General features: G+C 42.2%; 1 protein-coding gene across 1 annotated transcript in view; it reads left to right on the top strand.

The window, feature by feature from the left end:
* The window catches only part of CRYBG3 (crystallin beta-gamma domain containing 3), a 164694-nt gene that overhangs the window by 33016 nt on the left and 111786 nt on the right, over nucleotides 1-19892 (top strand). The gene's annotated exons all lie outside the window — the stretch shown is intronic.

The raw sequence follows: 19892 nt of genomic DNA, 5'->3' as shown, positions 1-19892 counted from the left end.
TTTGAGTACTTGTTTATCTATAATGCACTTATTAAAAGCAATGGGAATCTTTTTTTCCTTTATTGGTCCAAATGGAAATGACAAGCAATCCGAATAGATGGCCCCAACATGTCTCTTCATCACACAGTTCCCACTTAATCACTGTCACGAGCCGAGGCTGTATGCCACATCCTGGCGTGAACTAGCAGCCGGGCGTGTGCTTTAGGTTCTATGCTCTGTTATTTTCCTTGTGGCATAGATTTAGAAGGATGTAGCGACAGCCTCCAACACCAGGGGGAGCTCTCTTATGATTTAAACTGGTTCACTTATATTTTTATACATGCTTCCTGGTTTTGTTATTACTTATGCTGGTTCTAGCTAGTGATTAATTAGCTGCCTCCTGAGGCTGATTGTCAGCCCTATCCTCCTCTGTCCTGATTGGCTCTTAGTGCTATTTAAGGCAGTGAGATCAGAACCTCACTGCCGGTTATAACGTCCTGTTCACAGTTCTGCTCCCTGCTTGTTCTCTCTCTGTTTGGTGTTAAAACCTGTGACTGACTTCCCGAATATGACCCTCGCTTGTTCCTGGACCTTGAACCTACTCTTCTGACCCTGACCATTTGCCTGGAAACCGGATTCTGCTCCTGTGCTTGTGACCTCTGACCTTGGTTTACTCTGCCTGAATCCCACGCTGCTGTCCGCCAATCACTCCACTCCTGGGTTCTCCATAGTCGGTATACGTTTCTCGACCCTCTGTCAGCCTGCGGCCAAGTCTGTCCCCACCACTAGGGGCTCCAGCGAACACCAGGCTTTCAGAGTAGACTCCGAGTTTTATTGTGCTGGCTAGGGAGTTCCTAACAATCAAACAGTTCCCCCTTCATGACACAGTTTCCCCTTAATCACACAGTTTCCCCTTAGTCACACAGTTTCCCCTTAGTCACACAGTTTCCCCTTAGTCACACAGTTTCCCCTTAGTCACACAGTTTCACCTTAGTCACACAGTTCCCCCTTCCTCACACACAGGGGAGGGCTGGTAGATTTTAGCCCGGGGTTCAAGACTCAACTCGGCAGCCTATTTTCAATGAAAAAAATGCAGGTGGCCCAGTGATCCAGCCCAAGGTAGTCCACTATGGGACCAACCTGGGGGGCAAAAGCCCCTTGCCCCCCAGCCCAGCCTGCCCCTGGTCACTCAGTTCCCCCTTCATCACATAGTTCCCCCTTCATCACACAGTTCCCTCTTCATCACACAGTTCCCTCTTCATCACACAGTTCCCTCTTCATCACACTGTTCCCTCTTCATTACACAGTTCCCCCTTCATCACACAGTTCCCCCTTCATCACACAGTTCCCTCTTCATCACATAGTTCCCTTTTCATCACATAGTTCCCCCTTCATCACACAGTTCCCTCTTCATCACACAGTTCCCTCTTCATCACACTGTCCCCTCTTCATCACACAGTTCCCCCTTCATCACACAGTTCCCTCTTCATCACACAGTTCCCCCTTCATCACACAGTTCCCTCTTCATCACACAGTTCCCCCTTCATCACACAGTTCCCCCTTCATCACACAGTTCCCTCTTCATCACATAGTTCCCCCTTCATCACACAGTTCCCTCTTCATCACACAGTTCCCTCTTCATCACACAGTTCCCCCTTCATCACACTGTCCCCTCTTCATCACACAGTTCCCCCTTCATCACACAGTTCCCTCTTCATCACATAGTTCCCCCTTCATCACACAGTTCCCTCTTCATCACACAGTTCCCTCTTCATCACACAGTTCCCTCTTCATCACACTGTCCCCTCTTCATCACACAGTTCCCCCTTCATCACACAGTTCCCTCTTCATCACACAGTTCCCTCTTCATCACACTGTTCCCTCTTCATTACACAGTTCCCACTTCATCACACAGTTCCCCCTTCATCACACAGTTCCCTCTTCATCACACAGTTCCCTCTTCATCACACAGTTCCCTCTTCATCACACAGTTCCCCCTTCATCACACAGTTCCCCCTTCATCACACAGTTTCCCCTTCATCACACAGTTCCCCCTTCATCACACAGTTCCCTCTTCATCACACAGTTCCCTCTTCATCACACTGTTCCCTCTTCATTACACAGTTCCCACTTCATCACACAGTTCCCCCTTCATCACACAGTTCCCTCTTCATCACATAGTTCCCCCTTCATCACACAGTTCCCTCTTCATCACACAGTTCCCTCTTCATCACACTGTTCCCTCTTCATTACACAGTTCCCACTTCATCACACAGTTCCCTCTTCATCACACAGTTCCCCCTTCATCACACAGTTTCCCCTTCATCACACAGTTCCCTCTTCATCACACAGTTCCCTCTTCATCACACAGTTCCCTCTTCATCACACAGTTCCCTCTTCATCACACAGTTCCCCCTTCATCACACAGTTCCCTCTTCATCACACTGTCCCCTCTTCATCACACAGTTCCCTCTTCATCACACAGTTCCCTCTTCATCACACAGTTCCCCCTTCATCACACAGTTCCCACTTCATCACACAGTTCCCTCTTCATCACACAGTTCCCCCTTCATCACACAGTTCCCCCTTCATCACACAGTTCCCCCTTCATCACACAGTTCCCCCTTCATCACACAGTTCCCTCTTCATCACACAGTTCCCTCTTCATCACACTGTTCCCTCTTCATTACACAGTTCCCACTTCATCACACAGTTCCCCCTTCATCACACAGTTCCCTCTTCATCACACAGTTCCCCCTTCATCACACAGTTCCCCCTTCATCACACAGTTCCCCCTTCATCACACAGTTCCCCCTTCATCACACTGTTCCCTCTTCATTACACAGTTCCCACTTCATCACACAGTTCCCCCTTCATCACACAGTTCCCTCTTCATCACACTGTTCCCTCTTCATTACACAGTTCCCACTTCATCACACAGTTCCCCCTTCATCACACAGTTCCCCCTTCATCACACTGTCCCCTCTTCATCACACAGTTCCCTTTTCATCACATAGTTCCCCCTTCATCACACAGTTCCCTCTTCATCACACAGTTCCCTCTTCATCACACTGTCCCCTCTTCATCACACAGTTCCCCCTTCATCACATAGTTCCCCCTTCATCATACAGTTCCCTCTTCATCACACAGTTCCCCCTTCATCACACAGTTCCCTCTTCATCACACAGTTCCCCCTTCATCACACAGTTCCCCCTTCATCACACAGTTCCCTCTTCATCACACTGTCCCCTCTTCATCACACAGTTCCCTCTTCATCACACAGTTCCCTCTTCATCACACAGTTCCCCCTTCATCACACAGTTCCCACTTCATCACACAGTTCCCTCTTCATCACACAGTTCCCCCTTCATCACACAGTTCCCCCTTCATCACACAGTTCCCCCTTCATCACACAGTTCCCCCTTCATCACACAGTTCCCTCTTCATCACACAGTTCCCTCTTCATCACACTGTTCCCTCTTCATTACACAGTTCCCACTTCATCACACAGTTCCCCCTTCATCACACAGTTCCCTCTTCATCACATAGTTCCCCCTTCATCATACAGTTCCCTCTTCATCACACAGTTCCCTCTTCATCACACAGTTCCCCCTTCATCACACTGTCCCCTCTTCATCACACAGTTCCCTCTTCATCACACTGTTCCCTCTTCATTACACAGTTCCCCCTTCATCACACAGTTCCCCCTTCATCACACAGTTCCCCCTTCATCACACAGTTCCCCCTTCATCACACTGTTCCCTCTTCATCACACAGTTCCCACTTCATCACACAGTTCCCCCTTCATCACACAGTTCCCTCTTCATCACACTGTTCCCTCTTCATTACACAGTTCCCACTTCATCACACAGTTCCCCCTTCATCACACAGTTCCCCCTTCATCACACTGTCCCCTCTTCATCACACAGTTCCCTTTTCATCACATAGTTCCCCCTTCATCACACAGTTCCCTCTTCATCACACAGTTCCCTCTTCATCACACTGTCCCCTCTTCATCACACAGTTCCCCCTTCATCACATAGTTCCCCCTTCATCATACAGTTCCCTCTTCATCACACAGTTCCCCCTTCATCACACAGTTCCCCCTTCATCACACAGTTCCCCCTTCATCACACAGTTCCCTCTTCATCACACAGTTTCCCCTTCATCACACAGTTCCCCCTTCATCACACAGTTCCCCCTTCATCACACAGTTCCCTCTTCATCACACTGTTCCCTCTTCATTACACAGTTCCCACTTCATCACACAGTTCCCCCTTCATCACACAGTTCCCCCTTCATCACACTGTCCCCTCTTCATCACACAGTTCCCTTTTCATCACATAGTTCCCCCTTCATCACACAGTTCCCTCTTCATCACACAGTTCCCTCTTCATCACACTGTCCCCTCTTCATCACACAGTTCCCCCTTCATCACATAGTTCCCCCTTCATCATACAGTTCCCTCTTCATCACACAGTTCCCCCTTCATCACACAGTTCCCTCTTCATCACACAGTTCCCCCTTCATCACACAGTTCCCCCTTCATCACACAGTTCCCTCTTCATCACACTGTCCCCTCTTCATCACACAGTTCCCTCTTCATCACACAGTTCCCTCTTCATCACACAGTTCCCCCTTCATCACACAGTTCCCACTTCATCACACAGTTCCCTCTTCATCACACAGTTCCCCCTTCATCACACAGTTCCCCCTTCATCACACAGTTCCCCCTTCATCACACAGTTCCCCCTTCATCACACAGTTCCCTCTTCATCACACAGTTCCCTCTTCATCACACTGTTCCCTCTTCATTACACAGTTCCCACTTCATCACACAGTTCCCCCTTCATCACACAGTTCCCTCTTCATCACATAGTTCCCCCTTCATCATACAGTTCCCTCTTCATCACACAGTTCCCTCTTCATCACACAGTTCCCCCTTCATCACACTGTCCCCTCTTCATCACACAGTTCCCTCTTCATCACACTGTTCCCTCTTCATTACACAGTTCCCCCTTCATCACACAGTTCCCCCTTCATCACACAGTTCCCCCTTCATCACACAGTTCCCCCTTCATCACACTGTTCCCTCTTCATTACACAGTTCCCACTTCATCACACAGTTCCCCCTTCATCACACAGTTCCCTCTTCATCACACTGTTCCCTCTTCATCACACAGTTCCCACTTCATCACACAGTTCCCCCTTCATCACACAGTTCCCCCTTCATCACACTGTCCCCTCTTCATCACACAGTTCCCTTTTCATCACATAGTTCCCCCTTCATCACACAGTTCCCTCTTCATCACACAGTTCCCTCTTCATCACACTGTCCCCTCTTCATCACACAGTTCCCCCTTCATCACATAGTTCCCCCTTCATCATACAGTTCCCTCTTCATCACACAGTTCCCCCTTCATCACACAGTTCCCCCTTCATCACACAGTTCCCCCTTCATCACACAGTTCCCTCTTCATCACACAGTTTCCCCTTCATCACACAGTTCCCCCTTCATCACACAGTTCCCCCTTCATCCCACAGTTCCCCCCTCATCACACAGTTCCCCCTTCATCACACAGTTCCCCCTTCATCACACAGTTCCCTCTTCATCACACAGTTCCCTCTTCATCACACAGTTCCCCCTTCATCACACAGTTCCCCCTTCATCACACAGTTCCCCCTTCATCACACAGTTCCCCCTTCATCACACAGTTCCCCCTTCATCACACAGTTCCCCCTTCATCACACAGTTCCCCCTTCATCACACAGTTCCCCCTTCATCCCACAGTTCCCCCCTCATCACACAGTTCCCCCTTCATCACACAGTTCCCCCTTCATCACACAGTTCCCCCTTCATCACACAGTTCCCTCTTCATCACACAGTTCCCCCTTCATCACACAGTTCCCCCTTCATCACACAGTTTCCCCTTCATCACACAGTTTCCCCTTCATCATACAGTTCCCCCTTCATCACACAGTTCCCCCTTCATCACACAGTTCCCCCTTCATCACACAGTTCCCCCTTCATCACACAGTTCCCCCTTCATCACACAGGTTTTTTTTACAGGCACTTTGTATTTTTGTTGCTGATTATTGATGATTAATTTGATCTCAGCAGAGAGAGCAATATTTTATGCAATAGAATGATGTTAATAATTTTCAGCATAATAATTTATGGGCAAATATATACTAAATTGAGCAGCCACTAATTCTGCTGAATTCAGGAGGATCTGAAAAGGTTGGATCTAATGCTAATTCCATGAGAGAACCTTTGTGACCACTTTTCCCTGGCTCAATTTACACCTTGTAGGCAGTCAAAAGAGAGAATGTAACTGTCAGAGTGCTTCTGAAAGTGGTCCCAAAGCCTATAATAGGGATATTATTACTATCGCAGGAGAATAAAAAAAACAGTGGTGTATTTCCACTTACATCACACAGCTCCCGCTTCATACACTGCCCCCACCCTGCATCACACTGCCCCCACCCTGTATCACACTGCCCCCCCCCCCCCCTCCAGAACACCATTCTTTATTTACCTGGTCTTTTCTTCAGGTAGCTGCTCCTCTCTGCTGAGCTCCTCACTGACAGTGTCAGGATGTAATGATGATGTCAGGTCCAACAGGCAGTGAGCGGGAGAGAGGGGAGCAGGGAGGAGAGAGGAGGGACAGTGCATCCTATCGGCAGTGTGCAGGGGGGCGCGATCAATCGCCCCACCCCCTGTGACTTTGAAGCTGTGCGGTGGCGGCGACTCTGGAAGTTAACCTCAGCAGCCGCTGCACAGCATTTACCTAACAATGCCCAACATCACTGGAGCCCCCCAGAGCCCGGTGCCCTAGGCAGCTGCCTAAAGCTGCCTGATAGTAGCACTGAGCCTGCCTAGCAAACTATACTAGAATTTTGGTGGAAATGTAAAGGGCACATGTAATTAAAAAGAAGATGACTAGTTCCACTGTATGTAGGTCTTAAGCCTAATACATACATGGTGGTTAATCCTAACCACCATGTATGTATTAGGCTGGTACGGGTACAAATGGGATATAGGTCATGCATGCTTATATTACATCATACCTCTACGGCTCTCTAATATATGGCAGTCGGCTGATTCTTTGACTGTTTATGTAATCGCTTCAGTTCAGATTTGCTCTGGAATGCACATAAACATATAAAACATATAATTAAATAAACATAAAACATATAATAAAACTCATATAATATAAGTTGACTTACATATGAGTGTTAAAGGTGCCCAACTCTTCCATGGTATGGAAACCTTTATATATATAATTTCTGCATGTTAATAGTAGCTCTTTTATATAAGTCAATGTGTGATATAGGTCTTGTTGTCCTTTTAAGGGTACTGAATATGTGAACATATAATCTTATGCTTTATAACCTCAACATTCCTGTTCTACAGAAAGTTCCTGTTACTTGTTATGCCAATAATTTACATGCTTGTACCTTACTAATCTCTCCAGAGATCTCCAGAACATTGCCTTGTGGCAGATACATATTTTTGTATATTGAAAAGCATCTAATATTTAGATAACACAAAAGAACCACAAAACAGAATGTATTTATAGACCTTAATCCCTGAATGTCTGTAAAGAAAATCTGTCCCCTTAGATCACATCTCACAGGAATGCGCTTTCTCTCTTTAACCATTTAATAGAGCTGCTGGATTATATCTATATCTTCCTTTTGTGCTTTTTAGCCATTTTTTATATGAGCCTCCAGAGTTGTTTCTTTCCCGGCTGTGTTGGATACAGTTATATCCAGACAGGAAATGAGTGTTGTATTTAGGATAACAAAAAGAAACAACTCAACCTGATGATATAAATGCATGCCTAAAAACCACAGCGCAAAGCTAGAAAGAAAATCCAATCTATTGAGTACATGTTGCAGGAACGCTGTGCAGGCCATTAAGCTGAATTAGCCTGAATGACACCCCCCTTCTAATTATGGTCTTACTCTTTACATGTTAAAGCTGAACTTTAAACAACACAAAATTACAATGAACTCACCCCACAAACAGTACTTAAATGGTAGCCAATTCCCTAAAGCCATAAGGGTACAAGTTAACCAATGTATTTACAAAACATTTATTATTTGGCATTTAAAATAACGTTTCTTTATCCCGTATCCCTCGTGAGCGCCAGAGTCGACCCTTAAGTGGGTTTTTCTTGTTTATTTAAAATAAAGGCAGCTCAATTATCCCTTTAGTGTCAATATATGAAATATGAATTTCAAGTGAATGATATATTTTATATATAATGTATTTTTGAACAATGTATAAATGTTTTAAATAAGGAGAGGGGAGTCAAATGTGCTGTTAGTATGTGCTTAATTGTACAAATGATGTGCTGTGGAGTCCCACCATTCAGGTGGCAGTGATCATACTCATGAGAGGCACATGAGTTTTTTAAGGCTAACAAGTGGAATGTTATGCAATGGCAAAGTCAATCACCTGACCTGAATCCGATTGAGCATGCATTTCACTTGATGAAGACAAAACTGAAGGGAAAATGCCCCAAGAACAAGCAGGAACTGAAGACATTTGCAGTAGAGGCCTGGCAGAGCATCACCAGGGATGAAACCCAGCGTCTGGTGATTTCTATGCCTTCCAGACTTCAGGCTGTAATTGACTGCAAAGGATTTGCAACAAAGTATTAAAAAGTGAAAGTTTGTTGTAGGATTGTTTCGTTTTGTCCCATTACTTTTGGTCCCTTAAAAAGTGGGAGGCACATATAGAAACCGTTGTAATTCCTACACTGTTCACCTGATTTGGATGTAAATACCCTCAAATTAAAGCAGAAAGTCTGCAGTTACAACACATCTTGTTAGTTTTATTTCAAATCATTGTGGTGGTGTATAAAGCCCCAAATATGAGAGTTGTGTCGATGTCCCAATATTTATGGACTTGACTGTATATATATATTCACATGATCCAAATTATATTATAAATGGCTCTCTACTATTCAGTACTGATTATAAATCAAGGAATGATTTTATCTCGGTATTGTATGAATGCATTTCCTGGTGGAAACCATTTATTGGAGAAAATGCATGCATGTGAATATAGTAAAACAAAGTATATTTGTAATTATACTTTCACAGCATTGAATTGGGGCACTATGTAACTCTGCAGCAGTATATTAAACATACTAGAAAAGTTTGTAAATAATATCTCCTTGTCTCAGTCAGCTTGTGAGAAACCCAGGACATTACACAGTGAGGTGGAAACCATGACATATAGGCTCACAATGTTACAGTCAGCTGATGCCAATTCCCACTGAGTACACACATCACACATGGGCAGTGGTGCAAGTCTGAGATGTGTTCTTGTATTTTAATGCTACTTGCTCAGAAATATTCTTGGCAGCTTTACATCTATGTCAGTCTAACAGTAGCAAACTTGGGCTGTCTTGATTAGCAGCTGTCACCTATTTCCAGGGACAGTCCCAAGTTTTAAAGATCTGTCCCTAGGAAATGTTGTCCCTAAAAATTAATTGCATAGCGCAATTGCTATTTTTTCTGAATGCTGAATGCAATTTATAAACTCTCTTTTTTTCTCAATGCTTTAGAAGTCAACATTTATTGGAGTATATTTAAAATGCACGAGGTGCACTGTTATCACTGTCAGAAAATATTTAATAATCTTGGCAATTATGGGCACATGTGAATGAATTGATTGACCAGTTTGTTGTAGCCAGCACTTCCACTAAGGGCACCAGAGTTTAGTGGGTGCCTAAAACATAATGTCAGTCATTCAGTGTTTCTATGTGCTCCGCGGCCCTCCACACATTGAGCACCGACCGCCGACATGGAGGACCAGCCAGCAGCTTCTTCCCTGTAGAGCTACCCGCTGCGCCTCCATAAGAGTGATATGCTGGGAGTGTGCACCAGAGAAGTAAATAGATATTGTATTACCCTGGGCGAGAGAGAACACTCACTCCACCACAATTTGGTGAAAGTAATAGTAGATGCCACCTTGTTTGGGGGGGGGGGGCAAGCCCTTTAAGAGTGCAAGACCACCCTCCAAGTCCCTCCCTCCCCAGACCCCAACCATTGTCCACACTTTGGCTTTCTATTGATCTTTGTGTCAGCATGAAAGGGTGTGGCTATCTCTGTGCTAGGCCACCCTCAATCCCTGCCCTTCCCCTTCAGACAAACCGGAAATGCAGCAAGCACCATTGTCACTTGCATCCAGCACCCCTTCCCGAACAGAGCTGCATGAAGAGGAACAAAATTCTGACGCCGCAGGACAGTCCAGCATACTTTCCTACCAGAATCTGAACAGTTAGCAGATTGTGCTGTTCTCTCCTACCTGTTCTTGCTTTTACTAGCTAGTGCTGCAGCTGGTGTCTTAAGCTGAGCTGTTGCTTGGCCAGATCCTGGAATGTTGGGGCCCTGTTTCTTAAAGAGATAGTTACTATTCACCTCCTGGAAAGCCGAGCAATGAGCGAGTACTCTAGGCCTCCCCCAATCATACCAACATGAAATCAGTAGCACCACGTTTTAATAATTAACCTCATTCTCCTCAGTTAGCCCCAAACTAAATTAATAGTGGTTACATGTATTAAATAGGCCTTCTTGCCCCAACCAGCAACAAAATTAAATTAAAATTATTCACATGTAATAAACAGACCTAGGGTGATAGGTCTCACTAGCTTTATCATTACATTAATAGCATTCCCATTTAATAAACAGACCTACACCCCAATAAACCATCCCAGTCACTAAATTAATAGGATTCACATATAAACAGACCTATTCCCTCCTCCCACCAGCCCCAGCATTAAATTAATAGCATTCCCATTTAGTAAAGAAACATAAATACTCCCCTCCCTCTCCCCTCAAACAACACTTGGTTACTCCCCAGTTAGCATGGTGGATTTACAAGGCCGTCTTCTACCAGAACGAGTAGGAAGGGATGAGAGTGGGAGGAGTAAAGGAGGGGGACAGAGGAGAAAGAGGGAAGGAGTGAAGAAAGGAAGTAAACTGTCTACAGATAACGATTGGCTGAAATATAAATGTATTGAGCCACTGCATATTGTACAGTTTGTAAATAATCTTTATTGTATTGTATATACAAGTTAGTGTTTTGTGTCCGTTAATTTCTATGCTGGCAAGAAGTCTGTTTTATTTAGGAAGAATCATCCCCTCATGATTACAACTTTCTCAGATGTCTCCTGAAATTGTTACACGTATATATCTGAATTTTCGTAGTTTTTTATTTGAGCCAACTTCTATTTTAGGCTTAGTGGATCTTTATCATTTATTGAGGAGGAATATATTTTTATAATAAAGTGTCATGCTGACTGATATTAAAAGACCATGTCATCTTGAGCATACCTCACAACTTTTAAAGTTCGGGAGTCGGGACAACGTGTGTGTAACAGGAGAAGGGGGCATCACATTGAGGTGTGTCATATCCCACTAGGGGCATATCCAGCGCTTCTGCTTCCCCTTTAAAAAACCCCTTTAGTTCCACATGGACTTACCATTACCTTACCAGAGACCTCACATTTGCTTACCCGCCTAAGTCAGCGCAATTGGACGGTATGTCTTGAAGTAATGTGATGTCCTAAGTGACACCTGAAAATGAAGAATCTGCAACTTGTATTTGAACATTGACAACTATAGCAGTGCAGTTACCTATAGCAACCAATCAGGCAATTGATTGTATTAGTTTCCCTTGCACTAGACCAATGAATGGTTATTGCTTGTGAGTTGCTATGGTAACTGCACTGTGCAGGTTTGTGCCTATGTTACCACCTTTGGCTGTGAAGTTTTACTCACGTGTTTAATTACTTAATATTCAAAAGTTCCGTTCTAAGAATTCACAAAGTTCAATATTAGTTAAATGGCTTGGACTTATAATTCCCACCTCAACCGCGTTGATGGCATTAATACATACTTACCTACTCCCGGGGAGAGGGGCATGACTAGGGGGCGGGAGGGGCGGGGGTGCGGCCAAATGCGTAATTTTGGCCCCGTCCCCTGCAACGGAAATGACGTTTTTTGCGGAGCCAAAATGGCACGATTCACCGAGAGACGCGATTCTCTGTGAATCGCGCTATTTTAAGAAAGGAATTTCGGGATGCGGGAGAAATGCCAACTCTCGCGGGAGCCCGGGAGACTGACCTGAATTTCGGGAGTCTCCTGGACTTTCCTGGAGAGTTGGCAAGTATGCATTAACATATAAAATATGGATTTGTCTGGAAAAAGCTGCTCAGGGAGCTGCAAGCTGAAATCCAGCTAACTATTACCGTAATAACGGTAAGAGTTTTAACGCGACGCGGAAACAGGACAAAACCAAATATCAAACTCCATTTTCTTTGTAAACCACTAGAAATCCATTTTGAGGGGCATATTCAATTGTCGGCGGAAATGCCGAAAATCCCGCGCTCCACGGACTATTACCGGTAATAGTGCGCGGAAAAACCGTTATTACGGTCATTTTCTCGCTGGATTTCAGCTCGCGGCTCAGGGAGCTGCGAGCTGAAATCCAGCTAACTATTACCGTAATAACGGTAATAGTTTTAACGCGACGCGGAAACAGGACAATTGAATATGCCCCTGAATCTGTTTATTTTGCAGACATGTAGGGTCCTGTGTAATAAGGCATATTAGGAGGAAAGAGTGGAGCATTTCTATATCTGCCTCCTCTTTGCCACCTTGCAGAGCCATCACTGGTGGGAGGCAGAGTCAGGGCGGAGCTACGGAGAGCTTGCATGGTCATGGGGTTCATCATTACCATGCAGCCTATGTCATATACTGCACCCTCCCCTCTGTGAGCATCTCCCAAATCAGACGCTCTGTCATTCCTCCATCCTTTTCCAAGAAAATTAAAATGTACCACAGTTTGCAAGAAAACACATTTTGTAGCATCTGGATTGCCCATTATGTGACAGTACCCTGTAGCTGCAGCTCCATCAGGGCCTTTCTTAATATATTAATCCAGCTCTGCCCGCATCACAGTCTCCACTATGCATAGCTGTATATGTACAGTACAAGTAACTTGCATCACCCTAGTAATATTATATGTACATATCTACTGTAGCAATAACACTATTGGGTCATGTTGCATCGGAACAGACAGTAACTAACGAAGCAATGAGGCGAATGACAGAATTTGTTTTGTTGGTGACCTAAACACAAACAGCAGTCAGCTATAGCCGCTAGCTCATTCTCAGTTCTTGGAAATGTGTTCCCATATCCCCAGAAGTGCTGGACATGTTGGCAGACGCTTGGATATGGGGAATGTCTCTTTACATAAGACATGTGTTCTTACATGCTCTGCGTATGTGAGTTACATGAATCAGACCTGATCGTTAATTTTCTGCTATCAGGAGTCTTGAAATTTAATTCTCATAACACATGGATTTAGTAAATTATAGTTGTTAACCTTGTAGTCATCTTAAATAGCGTTAGTTCACTTCTACATTTCTAACATGTCTATAATTGGAAGACTGGCTGCTGTTCACCGAAAAGAGAGACAGTCTTTAGGAATTAAAAGAAGAGTAAATGTATTATTTTTTTTAAAAATTATTCATTGTGACTGTGAGTTTATGATCAATTTTTTTTATTCATTATATAAAATGTTTAAGGGATAATATTTATACTAATTATTATAATCACTCGCGTACAATGAGAAGCGGGTTACAACAGAGAAGCAAAATGGAGTCTAAACTGTTACCCCATAACAACTGGCGGACCATCTTGAGTTGCACGCTGGGATAAAGATGTTAAAATGCATGTCTGTTGTAAACCACAAGGGGCAGTGTAGAGCGCATACCAATGTGCTGCAGGGCTGACCTCTCGGAGTCCTGCAGCATTGTAGTTGTGCTCCTGAACTCTCCTTTTCTATTTTGATACCCAGAAGCGTGGCCGGCATTTTAACCAGGTCAGGGGATCATGCTTTTGCGGGAGAATTTCCCATCCAGGCAACAGTAGAAAGGGTGTCCCAGACCCACACAGTTACCTCTATTCCACATTGATCATTAGAGTCAGCACATAGTACTATTAAAATGTTGTCACCTAAATAATGAAGTCCAGGTTGTACCTGAATGTACAGGTGCCTCAGCTGTCTAATAGCAATGCTCATGGCTGTCATTTCTGCAGGAAAATGGATCTTAAGTCTTTAGGAACTTCACATTTGCATAGGAATCACAAAGTGTGTTTTTTATATGTAGGGTGCATTTGTAATTCACAATGTAGGACAAGTTTGTGTATGATTTCTAGGACAATTTAGTATTATTTTTAGATAGCAGTCTAAAATAAAAGTACTAAAATAATACATGTAAAAAATTGTGTCTGAAATCTTCACCTTTTGACAGTGTTATTATTGGCTTATGTGCTGAGATGCTCAGATCTATAATCTTGTAATCCCATCATTTTGGGAGGTTTTGAGAACATGTGAAGCAGGAGTGAGTGCTGTAGGTGAGGATTTAGCGCTCGGTCTGGCCATGACACACAACGAGGTTGGGAGTATTTGAAAAGAGCTCATTTCCTTAGGGTCAAGTGCATCCTTTTCTTGGAGTCCCTCCAGTTCAATGTTAACTCAGGTCAGAGTTATTGTTATGCTATGTGATGTGATTAAACGGATGTATCCCACACCAAAGTATTTCTGTGAATTAATTAGCTTATTCTCCTATTGTGGGCAACATTGGCACAGTATGTAGCAATGCATCATACAGTCTCAGGTTCACTTCTGGCACGGTCACTGCTTGTAGTCATGGCTTTAAAAGGGATATTGACTGGTTCTTGAAAGCTAACCAAATGCCTCATAGCCTTTCTGCAGCAAGCAGGTGGTCTTTGAGCTACTGTAACTAATAAATTATGGAAACTATTGAAATCGCTTCAAGTAGTTGTCAGAACCCAGGCTTGGAGGCATTTTTATAAGCCTGCCAAACTTTCTGATGTGCAGGTGGAGAATACTAATAGTACTGTACTATTACAAAAGGTGTTTGCCTGGGAACCAACGCAAAGCTCTTTACATATATCTGTATCTAATGCAGGGAGAGCTATGTTGTGTGGGCAAATGAAATAAACATATTGTCCTAGTGAAATAAAACCATAGATGAAAACCACAGAAGACCAAAAGATAATTATAATGTATTTGCTAAAAGTTACAAGAGGGTGTGTAAACCCATAAAATAAAGTCTTCTGAAGGTGAGAAGTCTGTACCTGGAAGCTGCTATGTGCCTATTATGACAATTTACAGAACACACTTGTAAGCAGCTAGTTTTCAAATTCATTATTCTGTTGGTATGGGAATGTTTCCATGTATTATGTAATATATGTGATATATGTGTAATATATTTGTCATTGTTATGGCTGGCTTTTTCATATTGGCCAAAGCTACGTTTACATATTAGATTTTCAAATGACACCCTTTTAAATTACATAACCTTTTAATGAAAATAATGCACAATATACAAGTTGGAAGTGTGCGTTACATTTGACTCCACAAACTTCCTGCATTAGGTTGACATGAGTCTCGTATTACTATTATATGGAAGTGCAAGAAACACTGTGCCTGTCATATGCAGCCATGTCCTAACTAACATAGTCACATGCGTGGACAGGTCACTGCCTCCCACATGATCAGAACACTCATAACCTGAAATAATTAAATGCTGCTGTTAACATTCCGAATTCTGAATGGCTACAGGTTATTCAATTCCCACCCACTTCTAAACTGAACATACCTGAATGAGCAGTAGATGAAAAATATATAAAATAAATGTGCTCTGACCCTAAACAAACACACAATACGTCACTACGTACATTAGTATAACATACAGACATTGTGTTAGGATTCAGTATATTTCATATTTAATTGTGCTGTAACTAGCATTTAGCAAGCGCACAGCAAACCTCCCAATCCTGTTGGTGGCGCTGTGGTTCTTGTTGTCTGTGGAGAATTGTCTTGCTATTGGCACTTTTCTCTTTGTCCATCCTATTTGAAATGTAATTTATTTGGTTATTTGTATCCTCATGTACATGGTTACATTTGCATTGATAGGTGTGATATGAGGTTATTAAAATATAAAATGTAGAGTCCTATATATGAACTTCAGCTCACATGCACGTTCCTTTAAGGTTCATGGCAATCAGTATTCCTCTGCATTTCTGCTTATTTTTGGTTAGTTCTACAGTTCGATAAGGTCTGTTCTAGGAGCTCCCACTGTGCTTTTTAGTTTTTACAGTTTGCTTAACTAGCTTTGCAGATTCCAATTACCATTAATTAAGAATTCACTCAAATGGTTCAGGCATCATTAAAAAGAGCTATTTGTGATTGCAGAATAATCTAATTACATTAAATCAGTTTGTTAAATCTCTTTATTACTTTGATGCTGCATTTTGGTACTATTCTACTTTGAATGAGAACATTTGGAAAAGTACATAAAGCAACACATGGAGAACATGTCAGAAGCACAATGGGATCCTACGTTATTTTCTTTTTCTTTATGTGCCGAACGGGCCATTAAAGGTCGTAGTTGTTGTACAACTAAAACTAAAGGCATAGGCAAGCTAAGATTTACATCCCCTGAGGCCACTTTTTCTGTGCCACCCAATACCCCGTCTTTCAGACATCAAGAGATATATTTACTAAACTGCGGGTTTGAAAAAGTGGAGATGTTGCATATAGCAACCAATCAGATTCTAGCTGTAATTTTGTAGAATGTACTAAATAAATGATAACTAGAATCTGATTGGTTGCTATAGGCAACATCTCCACTTTTTCAACCCCGCATTTTAGTAAATATACCACCTGGTGTCTCCAATGAACACCACAGCCACAGATATAATATAATATTTTTTTCTCTAATTCAGACCATGGTGTAGATATGTCAAACCTTATAAAAAGAAAAAATGGAGGTGTTGCCCATAGCATCCAATCAGATTCCAGCTTTCATTTATCTAGTACAGTGATGGGTACCAGGCAAACCACTGGCCGCATGCAGCCCTCTGAGCAGAGTGTTATTGTCATTAGGATTAAAAGAATTGTCATATTTATGTATTATTGTGTGCTTATTGCAGTTATTACACTTATGGTTCCTGTGATTCTTCATCTGCTGTGGAACTATAAGTATCAGCATGCTATTGATCTCAAGGCTTGCAGGGCATGCTGTGACTTGTTCCTCAACAGCTGGAGAGCTACATGATGTCTACTTGGGGTATAGATGATACATTACTCCCATGCCCTTACTTATACTTATGACAATATTGTTAAGTAATTTCCAGTTCAATTTTGCTACTACCAAGCCCCTCACTTGTGATACTGTGGAGCACTATAATCTCCATCATGTCATGTTACATAATTGGATTACTTCTGAATTGTAAACACTCTTCTTCAATACATATTCATTTAATTGAAAAAAATATTATTGTGCAGATGTCCCATAACGAACAATAGAGACATATCTGGATTCCAGCATCTCCATATTTCTTGTGTTTATAGAAGTTAAGGCTTTTCATTGTTTACTGGGTGTCTAATGTGTCCTTAAACGGCCTTGTATCACTCTTCTCACGTTTCTGTCCACATAACACCTTAGTGATTGTTTTCCACAGATGTTTCTTTTAGTCATAAACATATATAAATACTCAGGGGAGCCGAGGGGGCGATGGCGATGACAGTGGGGGTGGATGGGCTTTTGCCAGAGCTGTGCATGCTGCTGGGTCAGTCACACACCCCTAAGCTGTGCTTGAAGCACCTGTTTTTGCCAAGGAGGCATATACTCGGCCTGGGGGCGGGGTTGGGGGGTTTTAAGGGGCCACACCAGGGCCCGAGGATGTTTCCAGATAGAAAGATGGATAGATAGATATAGATAGATTATAATTCAGCATTCCCTATAATACATGAGTAGTAGTTTTTGACAAATAAATACACATATATTATTAATTTTAATATTCAATTTAATTAAATGATATTTCTTATCTTTTTGGTGAGCTGTGTCTTGTGAGAGTTTTCTGTGACAGGGCGGGAAGAGGTGCAGGGCTGGATGTATTGCCAGCAGTGTTTTGTCTGGCTGAAGTATAATTGATGAGAACAAGTAGGATACAGAATGAATGAAGTAGAGAAGCTGTAGGTATTGTTCAGACTCAGTGTACAAAACAACTGTGAGGCATATTATTGTTAATATTTGTCACCCTCTGGCTCGGATGATTTTTGTTCTAAATGACCACCATAGATAAAAATATGGTTGAAAGATGACTGTATCCTGACATTCAGACAACCGAACAATTTAACAATTATACAAGGTGGAATTGACAAGGGAGCTTCTGCATGAGCCATGTCACACTCTGCATTTTGTTTCCCACAATGTTAGTTTTAGTTGCAGAATGTATTACTATAGTAACTATAATCTTAGGTCATACAAAAGTTTCAGCTAGTACTATTGAAATCAAATTTCTTTGTTCATGTGTCAAAAAAATAAAACATTAACCCAATTTTAAAAGAACAAGATATAACTGATATACTGGCATGCTTTCATGAGTGAGACGTAGAAGCAACTTCTCATCTCGGCATACAATAGTCCCTAAAAGCAGGGATTATAGATCAATAAAACGCTCAAGACGGACATACCTGGCACTTTTATTTTCTATAACAGCGGATTGGGTGACACATTAACAACATTGTTTTGATAGATTCCCCTGAACACCATGTACAAGAACGTGAAAAGATTATTCCCAGAAATCATCTTTATTGGAAAATGCTACATTTGGAATAGTTCTAGTTTATTATTTCTTTATCTGTTTGTAAAGAAAGAACAAACATTTTGATTAATCTTACCCAAAAAATATATCAATTAAATATAATACTAGATTGTTTAGAAAGATGCAAGGATGTAATAAACTACGTAGATACATAGGTTGTTTTTTTTTTTTAAATAATTGTTATTTAATAAACGAGTGGAATAAATAAAGTAGAGCAAGTCCGTTAAATAAAAGGAGCCATCTGGATGTTTTTAAGAAGACAGGAAAGATGCAGCCATTGAAACCTATTGACATTAGAACCATATTTAGGCACCGTGGTCACATGGTATACGAATTTGTGCAGCCATGATTTAAACTGGACACACACATGCCAATATCAAAGCCAGCATAGTCATCTTGGCCCAATGTCAGCTGTTGTGTGACCCCAGAACAATCGTCATGCCTAAGAATGTTCCAGCTTTATTTTTTGGGAATGTTCTAAAATCCAGGAGGCAGATTGCATTTGTCTTTGTGCAGTTCTCTTGCGATCCAGCCTCTTAGCCCAACATGGAAAGATCTGATCTCAGACAGTTAAACAGTTGCTTTTGGCCTGGGCAGTGTTTGACCATGCGACTGGCTTTAAAAATGTTATACAGGTATTTTTAGGATAAATTGATGATACAATGCAGCTTAAATACTTATATATGTTAATAGGCATCATCACGTCTCTAGTTTATTGGGGGGAGGGCTTATAGCACTCTAAATTACCTGGAGAATTCTACAGCTGTAGGAGGATATATGTTTATCATTTGTAAACTAAGCCACTAGAACGAGCGAATTTTCTGTGATGTTGGGCCGATATTTGTATCTTCTGTAAGCGGAGTCACCACTCTCTTTTATTACTGCATCTAGCCAAATCATTTGATAATATGTTTCATGGTTTTATTTTATAATGTACATTTGTTTACTTTGCTATGTCTTTACTTTTTTTCTATAATTTGCTCCTGAACATTATTTTAAATGGTAATTTTCGTCAAAAACAGCGTCAAAAAGACAATTTTTTTTCCAGATTCTGGACTTTCTGTATGTTATTTGAAAGCTTGACCTTGGAAAACTGATTCACCGGGTACAAAACAGGAACAGTTTGAGATAAATAAGCATTTGAAAACAGTATGGCTCAACCTTCAAAGAGAAATGGCAAAGAT

This window comes from Mixophyes fleayi, chromosome 2 (assembly GCF_038048845.1).
Source record: "Mixophyes fleayi isolate aMixFle1 chromosome 2, aMixFle1.hap1, whole genome shotgun sequence".
NCBI lineage: Eukaryota > Metazoa > Chordata > Amphibia > Anura > Limnodynastidae > Mixophyes > Mixophyes fleayi.
This window is presented reverse-complemented; position numbering and strand designations above follow the sequence as displayed.